The sequence below is a fragment of the Triturus cristatus genome, chromosome 4_1, assembly GCF_964204655.1.
Source record: "Triturus cristatus chromosome 4_1, aTriCri1.1, whole genome shotgun sequence".
NCBI classification, from domain to species: Eukaryota; Metazoa; Chordata; class Amphibia; order Caudata; family Salamandridae; genus Triturus; species Triturus cristatus.
The window spans coordinates 546,486,405-546,495,642 of record NC_140585.1 but is presented as its reverse complement, the minus strand read 5'-3'; the positions used below and the strand labels follow the sequence as shown (position 1 = coordinate 546,495,642).

The 9,238-nt window shown below is 39.3% G+C and overlaps 1 pseudogene; it reads right to left on the bottom strand.

The window, feature by feature from the left end:
* Positions 1–2,509: 2,509 nt before the first annotated feature.
* Positions 2,510–9,238, bottom strand: part of LOC146855207 (KIF-binding protein pseudogene) — a 39,473-nt pseudogene continuing 32,744 nt past the window's right edge.

The window sequence follows — 9,238 nt, the reverse complement described above, 5'->3', positions numbered from 1 at the left end:
GTCACGGACGGTCGCAGACAGGCTTGCCTGTGGCCGCCATTAAGTAGGGGAGGTTGGAGGGAGGAGAGACTGGGAGGCGGGAGCGGGGGAATTCCGGGGGGAGGGGCCGCAGGGGCAGCAGCGGTGAAAGGTGAAAGGAACAGGCAGGCACAAGAAAATAAAAACAGTGGCGGAATTAGATAGAGCAAGACACAGATGGGCACAATAACAGTGGCACAACAGGAAAAAATTAAGAAAATAGAACGGCTGAGAAGGGTTATGGTAGTTGCAGGCAGTCTGGTCCCAGTTGGAGCGGGCAGCAGGCGCAGGAGCGGGCAGCAGGCGCAGGAGTGGGCAGCAACCTCGAACCTCCCAAGGAGGAGGTCGGGGTCTGGAGGCAAGAGACGGCATAGTGGAGCTGCGGGGAGAGAGTGGACCTAGACCGAGGACATACACTCTTCCCTCTATTTCCCTCAATGTATAGGCGGAAGCTCCCTCCTCATCCTATTCATTATTTTCCACTACTAACTTGGGTTGTTTCTTTTTCATGTCATGCTTTCTTGTCCATTTGTTTTCTAAAGTTTCAAAATTACTCAATTTGCTAATGCATTTTTATTAATTATGTAATGTGCAACCACATTTCAGAAGAACAAATTGTTCCAATTTCTCCATCATCTAATTGAATCCTGTAAACTTCTCTGTAGAGTATCATTTTTAGAGCTTAACTTCATAATTTTGGGCCAACTCGGTGTACCTACCTGTGATTGCTGCCCATCTTGTAATTTATTAACACAGGTAAATTAATTATTTTTCCTGATACAGATTCAAATGTTCTAAATCTAAACATCCCCTAATAATTTCTTCTACTTCAATCTTTAATTTGGGAATATGTTGTGGCTCTGTTTTTCAGGTTCTGGGTTAACTTGTTAACTGTGCTCTGTCTTTTTAATCCCTGCTGCTTTCTCAAACTAGGCTTGGAAAATCCCATCTTTAAATACATTTGTTTCCCCTGGTGCTATGGAGGTTGTAAAAACAACCCTTTTCCCTATTGCCTGGACTGTCTGAGGTGGTCTCCATGCAAAAATCTTTGAATTCTGAAAAGTCGGAATACATCCTGATGTGATCCTACAGCTCATTGAACCTCTGGAGTCAAGTTAACGTTTACTGCTGCATTTGCTATTGGTTTAGGCACTGTCTGCATAGTTGCTGCTTGCGATACTTGCACCATGCCATTTGTAACAGATGTAGTTATCACAGGTGGATTAACAGTCGGTGGTTGAGCAACACATAGTGGGGCAATCTGAAGTATTTGAAGGGGTCTCTCAACATGCACTACACAATTTTCTACAAGGGCAGTAGCTATTGCACTGCTTGTATTGGCATCAGTTCCAGCACTAAACATTGGGGTTGCATAAGGCGGGGGATGTGCATCTAACATTTCCTCTAAAATATTATCCCCTGAATGACTATCTGTTTCATTTTCTTTTTCACTTCTCTCTTTGTCTTCTTCCCTTTCACTGATATTTCTGTGGAAATTGCTGGATACAATCTAGTCCCTTCTGCTATGGCTTTCCTCCATCTCTGCTGTTCTTCATCCCATCGAACATCTGAATAATTACGCATTGTTCTTTTTGTCTTTTTCTGTTATTCTTCCCTTCCTTTCTCTCGTGTAACTTTCTCCCACATATTTAAAGCTTCATATTGAGCAGATCTAGGGAGTGGTTTCATTTTATACAATTTTTCTTTCAACCTCTCAATAATTCTTTTCTCAAAAGTACCATATTTTAGAAATATTAATGAACCTTCTTCCTCAGTATTCTTGCACCAATGGCGAAGCCATTAATATGTATGTAATCCCAATTCAGGGCCTCATGACGATGTCGAGCGGACACCGTTGCGGTTTGGAACTGCCCCAACTTAGACCGGCAATTCCGTCCGCAGGATTAGGATGCGACCGCCCAAACATGAATTTTTCAATGGAAGCATTTCCGCCGGGCGGAAAAGGCCTGCAGCACAAGCTTACATTGAAAAATGTTTATTTGTAAACATCCCTACACCATGTGGCACACGGTGCAGGGATGTTTAGGGTGCACCAAAGGTGCCCCCAGGCCCCATAGTGGAGGGCCGGGGGGATGGGTGCCCTGCTACGGGCCCCCAAAGTAACTCTTCAACAGCCTTTCCATTTTGAAAAGGCCAACATGAAAAGGCTGTCGGAAACCAACATCGTAATCCCGACGTCGGAGCCGAGGCTGTCTCCATCATCATTCAAAGGATTACAATTTGCCTGTCGGAAGAGTAGCGAAATCCCCCACCGGTTTCACTCTGACTGCCGTCATCACAATACGGCGTACAGAGGGAAACCCTGGATGTCGGCCGGAAAGCCTCCGAAAGACTGTCGGATGGCTTTCTGCCCGACATCCAAGTTGGGCCCTCAGTAGTCATGTAATGTGCAGGCATACCCTCAGGAGATGCCCCTTCACCTTCCTGTATCAGAATTGTAACATCACACTTCACAAAACTCTTACATTCTTTAAAGCATTTCTTTACACAGATGTTCCTGCATATTTATTTTAAGCTTAGGCATTTTACAACGTCTCTCATAATCCACTTCAAAGAAAGCAAGTACTTTAAAAAGAGCACTATGGTCCTGAAGGATTTCGATATGGTAATTTGATATCCATCCAACGTAAAATTCTGTTTGGCTTCATTAACATTATACTGTCCAACCAAAAAAAGTGCTTTTGCTATCTACATCCCACTTTCTTTCCTTCTGGCCCAAACCACAATGCTTTTTTAATTTCCCCTTCCTCTTCTTTTTTCCTTTGTGCTTTCAGATTGCACTGTCTATCTGCATCAAGTTCACCAATGTTACACTCAAGCTTTTTCATAGCATCTTGTAAGAGATTAAAATAGTACTTAATCCAACATCATGCAATTTCAGCTTTACTTCTTCCAAGAATTTCCAGACGTTTTTGTTCTGTTTCTTCCACAAACTCTTCAGGCACATTATGGTCAGCCTGAAGTAAAACAACATTAGCAGCTAATAAACAATGTTTCGATTCTGTGTACACTTGCTTAGGAAGATAATACTGCGATACTATTGCAGCACTGATTGCTCATTCCGTTGGCTTAAAGGTGGTGAATTCTAGATGGTGCTGAAGGGGGGTACGACAGTACTGAGCTGACTTCCCGTTCAACTCCAAGTGTTTGTATACTTGGGCTAAATAATAAAGAGTATGGGTGTGGACGCTCTCAAACCTTTTGAATGGTTCTTATTCGGTAAATCATCCTTCTTCTCCCATAAAGTGTTCATGCTGCTCTTGTGGAGGGCTTCCAATCTGTTTCATATTTTGAACGTAACGGATCTCAGCAGATTCCAAATACATTTGAGCATCTTGAATTTCACCTCTTCCAGTCCACAAAAAGGCAAATTTATGCTGAGCTTGCACATAAGCTGATACACATTCTTGACTCAGTTGGTATGGCTCCAGCAGTCACAAGTGCTCCTCACCAGCTGGCAACTCCTCTGTCTCTCTGTGATTAACCCCAAGCTGAAGTTCAATGACGGAAAGCTGGATAATCAAAATTCCAGCGGGGAAGTCTGCTGGATCTGGGCTGTTGGTTGTTCCTACCTGCCCAACTCCAGCTGTCCCATATGCACCTAAAGCATTTCATGATTCTCACAAATTGTTAAGGAAAAACAAACACAATTCAATATTTTGATTTTTTTCCTTAGTCGTCAGATTTCTTTTCATCCAACCCTGTTGCAGTTGTTATTTTTCGAAATCCTATTAAAAAATCCCAATACAATATTCACATAACCACTGACTTATCACAGGGTGTCACCCAGATGTCACCAACCAGTCACTGCATGAAAGTACACCAACCAACTAATCTCTGTGCGAACCGTTATTATGTATGATCTCACTCCTCACAGCACCTCACCCTTCTTTACAATTTCTCTTGTACTTTCATAATTCCACAAAAATCTTTAAAAAGACAATAACAAAGCTTATAACAATTCTTGTTTGCTCTGCTAAAGAAACAATAGTAATTCAACAACCAGACTTTTCAAGGTCTTCTACACCTTCCAACTTTTACTACGCAAAAACTTTAACATTCGCAAGCGAAATCTTGACCATCGTGAAATCACCCTAATCAATGCAACTTCACCCTTTGAGCAATCAGGTTCTGCTAACATCAATCAATATTAAAACAATCACAACAGTTTATTAGTTTCCCTGTCTCAATTGTGTAGGTGACGGTGCCTCATACTGTACACCACAAACCTGCACTTGTCTCAATATCCCAGGATCTAAGGCTACGCCCAGCCTGAAACTCTTCTTTACATATAAACACTAAACATCTCCATTCGCCCAACCGTTCACTTGCATCTCAATAATACTCCAGTAAACACAATTACAACAGATGACGCATCACTTTATTAATACTCACTTACAAAATTGCACCTCGTCAGTTGTGCAAGCTCTAGTCATTGGATTTCAGAATTCATTGTTTCATTCTAACTTGGACAATTATTTTATAGTTCCTTGTTCATGTTGTAAACCATAACTTTGCTACCAGAAACCTGATGGGGGGGGGGGGGGGGCAACATTTTAATAATATGTTTCAACCTTTTTCTTAATCAATTTCAGGGTTAAGCCCCGTTTCCGCCCTGGCTTCCGAGTATAACTTGCTTCTGGTGACAGATCTTTGCCACTGTGTTTTGAATCAGGAGCTATTTCATCCTCATAAGTTAAATCACAATGACAGTTTCAAAATTAAGTCAATAATGAGAGTTTAAATTAGTTTTAAATGTTCATTTCTGAATAGGAGTTAAGTAAGATTCTTTGTGTTCTTTTAATTCAGATTAGTAAATAAATTCAAGTTATTTTACAGAAATTTCATAAACATATAGTTAGAACAAATCATCAAATAATGCATCAAGCACGTTCCATAAAGGACAAATACCCTAGTCTAAAAAACAAAATGAGAATTTGAGAGTTAGTAAAACTCATGAAGAGTTCAAATACAAAGGAAAAGAGTGAGAATAAAAGAGCATAAATTTCAAAATCGAATTAGGGCAACCAAACTTCCCATTAAGAGTAGTTTATAAAACTCAGTTGAGTCCTATTAATTCAAGCAAATAGGCATACAGTCACACTGTCAATCTGTGAAAATCGAGCATCCATAATAAGTCAAAAGATGAACAGCAGCAGCAGTAGCCAGAACTGTCAGTTGAGGGTCAGGAAAATGGAATGGGTGCTTGGCTATAACTGTGTGGAATGAGTGTTGATCTACACTAGAAACACACATTAATATAAAAGTCAAAATAATGTTGCAAACACAGTTTAACCTTCTGATGTTAAACGTTTCATTGCGTAAATAAATGAACTAGGTTAAAGAAAAGAAACATTAACCGGCAAAAATACTGTTTAGTGATGCATTTCATTAACCTGAATAAGAAATACTGTTTTAAAATATACAACTTTCCTATTCAAGCATTATGTGAAATGTGGGATAGATCGGAAGTTTGGTTATCACAATCAAATGTTTCTTAGGAAAATGTTATACATTTGTAAAACCGGAACATTATGCAGTTATAATGAATATTCTAAGCATGTCACATTAAGGTCAGGTGCACATTTCAACATTGTCAAGTTCACTTCTAGCTAAAGAAAATTTGCATTTAAGCGTTTCTGCAGCCTATATTAATAACTATGTCTGCATAGTGTTGTCTGCACATTTAATATGCATGTTATTTCATCTTTAAATTTTACATTAATCCTTGAACACATAGCTAATATTCTAAAATATTTTGCATCTTTATTAGTTAGCTTCTTCATTGTAATAGGTGGCTTGGGAAATTCTGATTTCGGAGTTATATTTCCTAATTTTCTTCCTATTCCCCTGTTTACTTAATTTGTCATAGGGATTTCTCGACTTCCTCTCTAAACATTTACACTGCTTTTGTAGAGGCAGGTAGTGATTGATTGATTTTATTAACCGTTTGGTATCATGCCAATAAGGCAAAACAAACATTTCGTAGACATACAGATCAAAAACACACAATACTACTTAAAATATAAGTACAACTAATCTAAAAACACGCCATTGATCTTATACAAAATATCATTGCCTTTATACAAATTTAAAAGCATAAAAATTACATCAAACAAATATATTTATACAATAATAGTATCATTTAAAAAGGGCAACGGGAGACACCATTTAATTTATACAAGCCACCCTTAACAATACAGCATGTAGATATATTTATATAAAGAGGCTATAATTGTGCAGAAAATACCATTTCTTTTATACCAAGTGAACCATGGTCATAAATCTTATCAGTAGATGTGTCCAAACAATGCTATTATAACAAAAGGGACACAAAGGATTGTTTTATATTTCAACATAAGTCTGATTTGAATACATTGAGTGGTCCTCGAAGATACTGTACTATCCTTCTAATGAAATAGGCCTCTGCTCAATTGAACATTTATCAACTATAGACAGACATTTAGCTACTGCATAACACAATGTTATATTATCACATTTTTACATTTCTGCCAATAAATCACTTTTGCGGCGAACCTGCATCATTCTAAAAACCAACAACAACAATGTTTTTCTGCCATTATCAAAACATGTGCAAATTATAAGTAAGTGCAAAAAGGATAGTGATGCTTTTTTCGGTAAGAGGGGGACAATTTCCTCTTTCCTCCCCTGCCTGTCTAGCCCACTTCCATATAATAAAGGCTGGGACCTGCCACAATCTAACCCTCAGGACCCATCTTCTAATACAACCACTTTTTAATGTCCCACGGGTAAGGCTGAATATGCCCCCATAATTTGACTCATGTAGGTGAGACAGATTATCTCTATTGCACACATCCTCTATATCACTCATCCAAGAGTATCCTTTCACTAGGGTTTTTAATATTTGTTTCTGCTGTCCTCTAGACATTTTCTGAAGCTCTACCCCTACTGGGACATCTAGGGAAACCTTGATGTCGAGGATATTAACGGCACATTGCCCTGACTGCTGCTTCTGCAAAGAAGATTTTATTGTTTGCCTTAAGGTATCCTCTTCAGTCATATGGAGACTAAACCAATAATTGAGGAGATGTTGTTTATATTTAAATATTACACTAGTAAGGCCCAGCTCGAGCCTCTGAGCATTATTTACAGAACCTTTGGGCAGGCCAAGCCATTTTTTCCAAATATTCATTTCAATGATCTGAACCCTCCTCAGATAATTTACTGGCAAAGCCTCATATCTATATAATAACATACTAACAATTTTAGCATTAAAGGTCTCACTGAGGACTTCAATGGACTTATGATTCAAAGTCCATCCTATACAAAGCACCTGCAATCGCCTTAGCACAAACCTCCTGATAGTCAATATGAGGAGTAAAATTAAGGCTATGTCGAAAAAGGAGACTGAGATAACAATATTCCTTTACCATCTCTACTGGAGCGCCACTTAACCACCACTTCAACTTCATATTCTGAGCCCTTTTTGAAAAGATCATCACCTTAGTTTTTGGCGTATTTGTTTTCAAATCATTGGCCTCACAAAATTCCTCAAAAGCATCTAATTATCTATAGAGGCCAACCGGTGTAAGGTTTAATCCTACCAGTGGGTCACCAATGTATATGGAGAACAGGAGTGGTGCCATCATACACCCCTGCCTCAATCCATTCGGGGTATCGATTTTTCTTGACAAAGCTTTGTTTCCCCCTAATTCGACCCTGGTCCATAAGCTTTCATGTAACTGGATAATCAGCTTTAATAATCCCAGGGGACACTCCCACTTCCTAATCTTCTCTCACAGTAGAGGCCTATTTATAGTGTCAAATGATGTTGACAGATCAATGTATGGCACATATAATGGATTTTTCTTCTTAAGGGCATACTTTTCAGCTAATAGATTTAATATTACACAGCCATCTGTTGTTGAATAGCCCTTATGGAAACCCATTTGAACCTTACGGAGAATATCAGCATCATTAACCCACTCTTCTAACAACCCCAGGAGATGTTTCATGTAGATCTTACTGGGAGTATCCAGTAATGTATTCAACCGATAGCTTGATGGAAGGTCCCACTTCCCCTTTTCATACAGTGGGACCCTGATACTACTTTTACAAGTGCTCTGTATCATCTTGCCACTGATTATTGCACTAAATACTATAACCAAAATTCAGCCCACAGGCTTGGGTTGAGTTTCATTATTTCAGATAAATACCATCAGGGCCCTGGGCCCTAGAATTTTTTAAGCCTTTTATGATGGATTCAATACACCCCACTGACACAGCCGAATAGTTCTTTGCTCCCCCCATGTCAGAGGTCCCAACCTATCTACTCCCCAATTCACCCCAGCCGCCTCTTTAAATTTATACAGTTCCGATATATGTCACCCAATTTTCTTCCGGAACCGCAACAATATCTTTAGCCACCACAACGCACTATTTACTATCTTCCAGAACTCCTTTGATTTACCCAATCGCAATGAGGCAATCGCTTTCAACCATGTGCTCTCCCTTTCATCTCAAATTATTCTTCTAAGTTTTTTTCTATAGCTTCTCCTGTGGCATTTATTAAAATGAATCCTTATTATCCCCACCTCTCTTAATGAACTCCCTTATATTCTTATTTAATACAGCCTTGGCCTGTATTTTAGCAGAACCACATACAATTTTCCTGCCCCCACCCCTCTTCAAGTCTACTGATGCCATATTACCTATGAAAGTTATTAAATTCCCATACTCTTGCACAATAAGCTGAGATGTCAGGGCGGGCTGATATTTCAATAGACCCTCCAACCTATTTTAAGTATAGAGTTTCAGTTTACCGGTCCATATCAATCTATGCTCATTCATACAAATAACTGGTGCACTATTTTGCCAAAGATGTCTTAACTGCGCAATGTTAGAATTAGGGGCCTATGATCACTACCTATTAGGTCACCTACCTCTAAATCCATAACTAAACCAAAACTCTCTGTGGAAATAATGACATAATCTATCAATGCAGACACCCTACCATTGTCAAACGTGTGTTGATCAGGCTGATCCCCTGCACATCTACCATTAACATTTGTCAGATTCAAATGATCAAGCAACGTACCCCATTGTATTCTGCTCAAATCCCCTGATGATGCCCCAAGAGCTGACCTGGAATACCAAAGACATCTTCTTTCTCACTTTAGAACTCATCTTTCACTGGATTATGGGGAATCTTTGCATT